The sequence below is a fragment of the Myotis myotis genome, unplaced genomic scaffold (genome assembly GCF_014108235.1).
Source record: "Myotis myotis isolate mMyoMyo1 unplaced genomic scaffold, mMyoMyo1.p scaffold_m19_p_5, whole genome shotgun sequence".
Taxonomy (NCBI): Eukaryota; Metazoa; Chordata; class Mammalia; order Chiroptera; family Vespertilionidae; genus Myotis; species Myotis myotis.
The window spans coordinates 82019353-82029589 of NW_023416357.1; positions in this window are offsets into that span (position 1 = coordinate 82019353).

Genomic DNA, 10237 nt, shown 5'->3' on the forward strand with positions numbered 1-10237 from the left:
ATAATTTTTGAGATAATTGAGAAAATTACAACATTGACTAGGTATTGGATGATACTGAGTAATTCTTGTTAATTTTTAGGTGATATTATGTATTTCTCAAGCTTCACATTTGTTAGGGATACATCCAGAAGTATTTACAGATGCAACACTATGATATCTGGAATTTACTATACAGTACTCCAGCAGGGCAGGGGCAGGAGGCAGAATGAAAAATATTGATAATTATTAAAGTTAGATGTGGAATCACTTTGTAGTCTGTCTCCTTAAGATTATTTTTATATCCATAATTTAAAATTTTTCAAAAGCAGAAATTTGATGGTAAAGGGGAGGAGAATACCTGGAGAAGGATGTAGAGTCTGGGAGATGGATCATGTCCATGTGTTGAAGGCGAGAGTGAGAATACCAAAAAAGAGGAAATTGCTGGGGGAGCCAGTCCTGGAGGGTCCTGGGAAGTAGGATGCAGAGCTTGGGTGGTAGGCTTGGCCACGGCAAAGGTGACAATTATATGCCAGCTTCCATCTGTTGAAGTCCAGCTTGTGTTCTGTTCATACATTTCTTTTCTCTTTTCAATATATTTTTATTAATTTCAGAGAGGAAGGCAGAGGGAGAGAGGGACAGAAATATCAATGATGAGAGAGAATCATTGATCGGCTGCCTCCTGCATGCTCCTCAGTGGGGATCGAGCCTGTAACCCGGGCATGTGCCTTTGACAGGAATTGAACCCGGGACCCTTCAGTCCACAGGCCAACACTCTATCCACTGAGCAAAACAGGGTAGGGCCACACATTTGCTCTTAATTGGCCCTTACAACCATTCCATGAGATAAGTATAATTATTCCCATTTCAGAGATAAGAAATTGAGGCCCAGAAAGATCGATGACTCACTCAGGGTCAAATAATGTGTCAATGGCATCTCCAGTATTTAAACCAAAATTGCTGTACTTCCAAAGCTTGTAGTCTTTATAGCTGTGAAACAGGATAGAAGAGGGCTGATGAAATGTCGCCATTGGAGGGGAAACGGGGGCAAAATAAGCAGCCGTCATAACTGATGGCCTCTTTTCCTTATGAATTTGGGTGGGAGGTTCTTAAGGACAGCGATGCAGGCCCTGTTGATCCCACTGGGGCTGCCAGGGAGCTGAAGAGGAGTGAGTCACATTTCTGGTCCAAGATTATCTGGGCCAAGAAAGAGGTGTCCTGACAAGGAAATTCAACCAAGAGAGTTATCAGGTCCCTCAGGTTGCCCCCTCCCACTCTGCAGCAGCTTCAAAAGACATAGCTGCAAGGAGACATATGCAATACTTTCAACAATAAAGAATTATTTTAAAAATTATGTTTACCATATCTTTGATTTCCCTTTCAGTTTCACCTCAAGGGTATGCACCTCTATACAATACTTCATTAAATTATGAATGTATTCCAACTCTAAAAAAATAAAAAAAAGACATAGATGCAATTACAGAGAGTGTGAGTTGACCCAAGCTGCATATGAGTCAGCCAAGGGTGGAAGGCTTCCAAATAAAGCTCGTGCAAACTCAGCTGCTACTCAGAGCCTCATAAGGGGAAGCGATGTCTAAGCCTCCCCCATCTCATTGCACCTGAACTTCTGTTCCCTGCACAAGCCTGCCCTGCCCCTGGGTAGAGGCCTGCATGAAAGGAACTGAGGCCAAAGGAATAGCCACAGAGGCGTGGCGGTTCTGTGGGGACCCTGGGCATTAGAGAAGGTAGAGGTGAGGCAAGCTGCAGGAAAGAAGCAGAGCCCAGTGCATCAAGAACTGTAAGCCAAGGGGTTGGCATAAAAATGAGAACAGAGGCTTTGGGATCAGACTCTATGTTGTTATCCCAGTCCCACCAGGTACTGCAATGTAATCTTGGGCAAGATACTTAACTTCTTTGAATCTGGTTTCTTTATCTGAAAAAGGGAGATAAAAAATTGTATTGATTACTAAGATTTTCATTGCTGGTAATGACATATTTCCTGCAACCAACCTACCCAGTAAGGAAGTTAGAAAAGCTGGCCAAAATACTCTTTTAAATCTGCTTGAGGCATTAGAGTGGTAAGGAGGTAGGGAAGAATAACGAGGCTACGGTCTGGGAAACACCAGAAATCCAGAGCTGATCGCAGCGTTTCAAGCCACATTTTCCTAAAGCTGTCTGCCAATTTGGAAGCAAAGGATGAATGTCTGAGAGCCCGAGGAGCTCTTTGACAGCCTTGTGGGTCCAAGGAACAATTATTTGAATACAGATAGGGCCCACCAAGACAGGGGTTGCTATTAAAGTCTCTGTGCTTTGGAGTGAAAACCACAGAGGGCTACATCTTCAGAGTCAGAGTGAGCCAGAAATAAACTTGCTCTCACACGGACTAGAGTCCAGCTTCCAATTATCTTAATTCCTGAAATTGAATTATAATAATCATGGACTGCTAGAACGTGTATCCTGACAGAAGCAAATTAAAATCCTCTCTGGAGGTAGTGAACATAATCCTAAATATCCATTTAAAAATACCAAGGCATACTGGGAGATAAAATATCATGGAAGAAATCCAGAAGAAACAACAGATAATAGAAACAGATGCATGGGAACTTCAGATATTGGAATTATCAACACACAAAAAAAATTTTAATATGCTATGTAAGATGAAATAAAAAACTTCAACTCATACAACTTAACAAAAGGAAGATAAACAACCCAATCAAAAAATGGGCAACAGACCTAAACAGATACTTTTCAAAAGAAGACAGAAGGAAGGCCAAGAGACATATGAAAACATGCTCAAAGTCACTAATCATCCGAGAGATGCAAATTAAAATGACAATGCAGTACCATCTCACACCTGTCAGAATGGCTATCATCAACAAATCAACAAACAGCAAGTGCTGGCGAGGATGCGGAGAAAAAGGAACCCTTGCTCACTGCTGGTGGGAATGCAGACTGGTGCAGCCACTGTGGAGAACCGTATCGAGTTTCCTCAAAAAACTAAAAATGGAACTGCCATTTGACCCAGTGATCGCACTTCTAGGAATATATCCCAAGAAACTAGAAACACCAATCAGAAAGGATATGTGCACCCCCATGTTCATAGCAGCATAATTCACCATAGCTAAGATTTGGAAACAGCCTAAGTGCCCATCAGCAGATGAGTGGATTAAAAAACTGTGGTACATCTACACAATGGAATACTACGCTGTGGTAAAAAAGAAGGAATTCTTACCATTTGCAACAGCATGGATGGAACTGGAGAGCATTATGCTAAGTGAAATAAGCCAATCAGAGAAAGATAAATATCACATGATCTCACTCATTTGTGGAATATAATGAACAGCATAAACTGATGGACAAAAACAGATCCAGAGACAGAGAAGCAAAACATCGATCAGACCGTCAAACCTTAGAGGGAAGGTAGGGGAGGGTGGGGGTAAGGGGGAGAGATCAACCAAAGGACTTGTATGCATGCATATAGGCCTAACCAATGGACACAGACAACAGGGGGTAAGGGCATGAGTGGGGGGGATGAGGGGGTAATGGGGGGATAAGGACACATATGTAATACCTTAATCAATAAAGAAATTTTTTTAAAAAAATAAAAAACTTCAGCAGATAACTGGACACTATTAAAAGGACATAGCAAATATGAAAAAGAACCATGCAGAGACTGGCTGGTGTGGCTCAGTGGTTGAGCATCAACGTCTGAACTGGGAGGTCACAGTTCAATTCCCAATCAGGGCACATGCCCAGGTTGCTGGTTTGATACCGGGTAGTGGGTGTGCGAGAGGCAGCCAATCATAGGAGAGAGTATTAGTGATCATGTTACTATTGCATCCAAGAGTCATCACCAACTCACCCCCAGCAGAGATGTCCTCACTGTAGCTTGACCAGTGAATGATCCGGCCCATAATCCCATCCTGAGGGACTGCTTTCTTGAGTCACTTCCAAGTACCAACTATCTCAGCCTGGGTTCCCTCCAGAAGTGTGAGTAGTTTATTTTGGGAAGTGATCCCAAGGGAACAGAAAATAGAGGACTAGGAAGATTGAAACAGGAAGCCCGGCCAGCATGGCTCAGTGGTTGAGCATTGACCTATGAACCAGGAGGTCACAGTTCTATTCCCAGTCAGGGCACATGCCTGGGTTGCGGGGCTTGATCCCAGAGTGGGGCATGCAGGAGGCAGACGATTAGTGATTCTCTCTCATCATTGATGTTTTTATCTCTCTCTCCCTCTCCCTTCTTCTCTGAAGCATATATATTTGTTAACCCTCACCTGAGGATATTTTTCGATTGATTTTTACAGAGAAAGAAACATGGACACATCGATTGGTTGCCTCCCACACACGCCCCAACCAGGGCTGGGGATAGAGGCTGCAACCGAGGTACATGCCCTTAACTGTAATCAAGCCCAGGACCCTTCAGTCCACAGACTGACACTCTATCCACTGAGCCAAACTGGCCAGGGCAGAAAATATATTTTTTTTAATAAGATACAAAAAGCCCTAAACAAAGAAAATAGTGATACATTTTATTACATTCAAATGAAGAACTTCTTTTTGAAGACAGACTCTAGTTAGAGAGTAAACAAGTGAGCCACAGAGTAAAAGGGAAATATTTGAAATGCACTGTGATTGAGTCCAAGTATGTAGAGTTCCAAAAACAGGACAAACTAAACGAGCTTTAGAGATGCATGCTTAGGTGATAAACATATAACAGTATAAAGGAAAGCAAGGATACGATTACCACTCAGGCCAGGAGAGTGGTTACTTCTAGATGAAAAGCACAGAGTAGTGATTTGGAGGGTCAGGAGTGGGCTCTGGGCTGGCCGTTTCCTTTCTGGGCCAGAATGGTTTACACAGGTGTTTGCTTGCGATCATTCATTGAGCTATATGCTTCTGTACATTTTTGCATGTATATTTTATTTCATGATGTACAAGTTTAAAATAGTATCTAATAAGATTCTTGTGAGACCATGCATAGGATCCAGCTGCAAAGAGCCTGGCATATCAGAAGTGCCCACTAAAGTTAGTGACTCTGATTATCACTGGATTGGGGCCTCTTGAGTGTGACCTGCTCATGCATGTGGAACTCAGCCGAGGATTTGTGGGTGGCCCACATATTCGTAAGAGGTCACCCTGGGAAGGTGTGTGAGGCGCAGGTGGGGTGGGCAATGTCAGGGGCTGAGAGACCGCGGGCCAGCCTGGACAGGGCGATGCATTTCTCCTACTGGGTCTTTTTTTATTTATTTTAAATTTGTATTGTTTAAAGTATTACATATGTCTCTTTTTCCCCCCATTGACCTCTCCCCGGCGGCTCCCAACCCCCAGCACATGCCCTCACCCCCCTACTGTCTGTGTCCATGGGTTAGGCTTATATGCATGCATACAAGTCCTTTGGTTGATCTCTTACCCCTTCCCCCCATCCTCCCCTGCCTTCCCGCTGTTCCATGCTTCTATGCCTCAGTATAGATGTACCACAGGTTTTTAATCCACTCATCTGCTGATGGACACTTAGGCTGTTTCCAAATCTTAACTGTTATAAATTGTGCTGCAACGAACATAGGGGTGCATATATCCTTTCTGATTGGTGTTTCTGCTTTCTGCACAGCAAAAGAAACCATTAACAAAACAACAAGAGAGCCCACTGCATGGGAGAATATATTTGCCAATGTTATATCCGATAAGGGTTTAATCTCCAAAATTTATAGGGAACTCATACAACTTAAAAGGAAGATTAAACAATCCAATCAAAAAATGGGCAAAGGACCTAAATAGACACTTTTCGAAAGTGAACATACAGAAGGTCAATGACATGAAAACATGCTCAAAGTCACTGATAATCTGAGAGATGCAAATCAAAACAACAATGAGGAACCATCTCACACCTGTCAGAACAGCTATCATCAACAAACGACAAGCACTGGCGAGGATGTGGAGAAAAAGGAACCCTCATGCACTGCTGGTGGGAATGCAGACTGGTGCAGCCACTGTGGAAAACAGTATGGAGTTTCCTCAAAAAATTAAAAATGGAACTCCCATTTGACCCAGTAATCCCACTTCTAGGAATATATCCTACTGGGTCCTTCAGCCAGCAGACCATGGAGTCCCCCTACCAGGACGGTCTAAATTCAGGGATAGGAAGGTACTTTAGTGAGTCGGACTGAGAGCTCTGGAGGATGGGGTCACGCCAGTTGTAGCTCTAAGCACCTCCTACCATCACTCAGTGAGGCCTGGTTCAGAAAGAGCCCCTGGCCTGCGAGTGCTAATCAGCCTTGGCCAGAGCAGCCAGGACTGTTGTGTGGGTGTGTGGGGTCCAGAGGCAGAAGTGTGGGACTTCATCCACATTAACCTCTAGGCTTCACAAAGCCTCTTCCTGCCACCCCACCCTTTTGCCCCACACTGGACAGGGCAGGGAAGATTTACAGGGTGTAAGCTGCCCAGGGGGGCACAATGGGCTAAAGGCTGGCAGTGCTCCCCAAAACCACCCAGACAATGGGGGTTGGCTCCCCTGTAACCTGGCAAGGAAACCTGTATTATGTCAAGTGTATTGAGACATAATCTTTATACAATTAAATTCACCCTTTTTAAGCATATAGTTCAATGAGGTTGGCAAATGTGCATGTTCATATAGCAAAAGAAACCACCATCCAGATGTACATGTCTGTCACCCAAAAATGTCCCTTAGCCCTTTAAAGTCAAACCCCTCCTCCTACCCCTCCTGAATGACCAGCTGTCCAAAACTGCTGATCTGTGTTCCGTCCCTATCATTTTGTCTTCCCCAGAATGTCAAGTAATGGAATCATTCGGGTTGTAGCCTTTTGAATCTGGCTTCATTCACTGACCATAATGCTTTTGAGAATCATCTGTGTGGTTGCAAGTATCAATAATTCCTTTCTTTTTATTGCTGAGGAGTGTATCACTGTTGGGATATATCACAGTTAGGTGGACATTTGGGTTGTTTCCAGTTTTGACATTTATGAATCAAACTGCTTCCTGCATTCACATACGGGTCCTTCAGTGGGCACATATTTTCATTTCTCTAGGGTTAAGTACCCAGGAGGGAGGTTGCTGGGTTGTAGGGTACATGTGTGTTTATCTTTATAGGAAACTCACAAACTCTTTACCAAAGTTGGTATACTCCATCTTTGTTTTTGTTCCCATTGGTGGAACAGTTCTCTCGTCATCAACAGCAGGGCCACTGTGGAAAGACCACTAATTCAGTGAGAAGCTCAAGTGATTGAATAGTTGTAAAAAGTTTTGCTGTTTTGGTTCCTTAAGGACCAACCACAACTCTAAGGATTGAGGTGGGAGTGACCATCCCTCCATAGGGACCAAGTGCCCTGGTTTACCCAAGAGTCTCCAGGTTTTAGCTGAAGGTCTTACGTCCTGGGACACCCTTCGTCCTGGGATTAAACTGGGACAGGTGCTGTGCCAGGCACTGTATATCCATCACATCATTGTATCCACAGGGCAGTATCAAGGGTAGGTTTGCTTGTCCCATCCTGAGCACAAGGGAACAGCCTTTGGGAGGTTAAGCTGATTTTCTAGCCCACACTCCCCAGTAGGTGGAGCCAAACATTGGCAACAGGCCCACCAGACTCCAAAGCACTGGTGTCTTCCTGGGCAGGAGACGCATTCCCTAGGTGCTGAGATGTGGGCCTGGTGGGGCTTTGCTGCCCTCTGGTGGCAGATATGGTGGCGCTCTAGGTTTGAGTCCACTTTTATGGGCAGAGAGGCTGGTAAGGCACCCTTTTTTCCCAGGGAGCAGGACCTCAAATCTGGCCTCAGCCCTAGAAGGGTGGCCCTCACAGTATCTGCTGCGGGCCTTGGTCCATCCATCCATGAGTATGTCATCATTTAAGGCCCCACAGACCCAGAGCCAGACTGCTGGGTTTGAGTCCCTGTGACCTGAGCCAGTCACTCACCCCTTGTGGGCCTTAGTTCCTTATCTATAAATCAGGATGATAAACATGTTAACACACTTAGACTAAGCTCAGACTGAGGTGATTATTACCAGCTCCTTCACACCCACATGCCTTAACTTTCCCACCTTTGTACACTCACTCACTTCATTCATTCACTTCACTTTCATCCAGCAGTTATCTACCAAGCACCAGCTCTGTGCCAGACCCTGAGCTGGGGGTGCCAGGGATATGGCTCCCTCCTGGCTTTGAAATTTTCCACTGTCTCATGTGTTTATTCCTTCCTTCCCTCATTCACTCACTATGGTGTATCCATTTATTTATTGTTTATTTTTTTCAATTACAATTGACATTCAATATTATTTTATAGTGTTCATTCATTTTTCTCATATTTTCACTCATTTAGCTTCCTTATTCATTCATTCACCCATCACTTGATCATGTCGTTTACATGTTCATTCTTCATTTGTTCAGGCAGTTGTGACTCCCTCCTCTCTCTCCCCTCATACCCTTGTTCTGCAAGCATTCTGGAAGCACCACTCTCCTCTAGGCCAGGATTAGATGCTGGGATTCTGGCTCAGCTCTGCCCCCAGACTTGGGAGTGGAGAGATGGTGAGGACACATGTGATATCTCTCCTGCCAGCCACTGGGACCCAGAGCAGGGGAAGCACCAGAAGAAAGCAACTGCCTGCCTGGAGGAGGGGGCTGGGAGCAGTCATAGGTTTCACAGAGGAAGTAGCATTTAAGCCAAGCTAAGAAGGGTGTGTGGGGTTCTCCAGGGAGGAGATGACACTCCAAGGAAACGTGTGTGTGTGTGTGTGTGTGTGTGTGTGTGTGTGTGGTGTGTGTGTGTGGGGGGGGTGTGTGTGTGGGGGGTGTGTTTGAGGAAAAGTGAGGTGCTTGGATGGCTGGAGTGCGTGATGTAGGGTCAAGTGTCCCTGACCATACCCAGGCCAAGCCCTCCCTAGGTTCCAGTGTCAGACTTGAGCCTTTGAAGAACCTGCCCCTGGAAAACCACCCACTATCAGGCAGCCAAGAATGGCCTGGTAGTGTTAATACAGGACCCTGTCACAGGAGCCACCCGTCTAACCCTTGGACACCCAGTGGACAAGCTATCCTGGGCGGAGTAGGCTGAGGAGACAGCAGTAGTGGGAGCATCTGAGGTACCTGGCCCCCAAGATCCCATGGTCATCCAGCAAATGTTTGAGTGCCTTACTGTAAGCCAGGCCTTGCCCCAGACACTGGGCAGACAGCAGTGAATAAGACAGAACTGCTACCCTCTAGCAGGCAACAAATAATAAATGAGAAAACCAACAATTGTGAAGCCCACCAAGAACATACCTGTAGCTGAACAAGTTGGGTTTATTACCTCTCTAGAAGGAAGACTGTGCTTACTTCAGCAAGAGAGTAGGTGTTAAAGAGGACTTAGAGGATTTAAGTTTTGGCTAAGTGATTTGGGGAAGGGTTCACGTATGGGGGCTCCTATTCTGGATTAGATGTTTTCAGGAAGCAGAGACAATTCTATGATTGGATGTCTTAAATATTTAAAGTGGGAGGAATGAATTGAGAGGCCAAAGCTGTAAAGAAGCAGCAGTTACTCATATTAGTGAGAATGGCAAAAATGTTCAGTCTTTTTCTGGTTCCAAAGATATTCATGTTTTTCAATCAAAAATGATTACAGAGACCATCCTTCTAGTTGTTAGAAGGGATGCTGCCCTGTTCATGAATTGCTTAATAAAGCCAATTAGATCCTGGAAAAATACAAACAAACATGCATACCAAGCATTCTTGTTCATGTCCCGCTCCATCACGGTCACTGGATGGCCTGACGTGATGTTGGTGCTCTGGGAACGTGATGTCCAACAGGAGAGCACCAACGCCCAGGCCAGCTCCCAGATGTGAGGGGCAGTTCTCTCTTCTTGGTGAGATAGTCCCCTTCACTCGGCTGAGGTATATTTGCTGGGTGCCAGCTGCAGAGTAATTCGAGGTGGGCAAAAGAGGTAGGTCCCAGTCCTTAGGAAGATGTTTGCGCAATCTTAAATAAACAGGTTGTCAGAATTGGGTAGGGTAGTCAGAGAAAGATAAATATCACATGATCTCACTCATTTGTGGAATATAATGAACAACATAAACTGATGAACAAAAACAGAACCAGGGACAGAGAAGCATGGATCAGATGCTCAAACCTCAGAGGGAAGGCAGGGGAGGGTGAGGGTAAGAGGAATAGATCAACCAAAGGACTTGTATGCATGCATATAAGCCTAACCAATGAACACGTGGGGGGCGGGGGGAGGCATGAACGGGAGTGGTGTGGGGGTGGGGGGCAATGAGGGGAT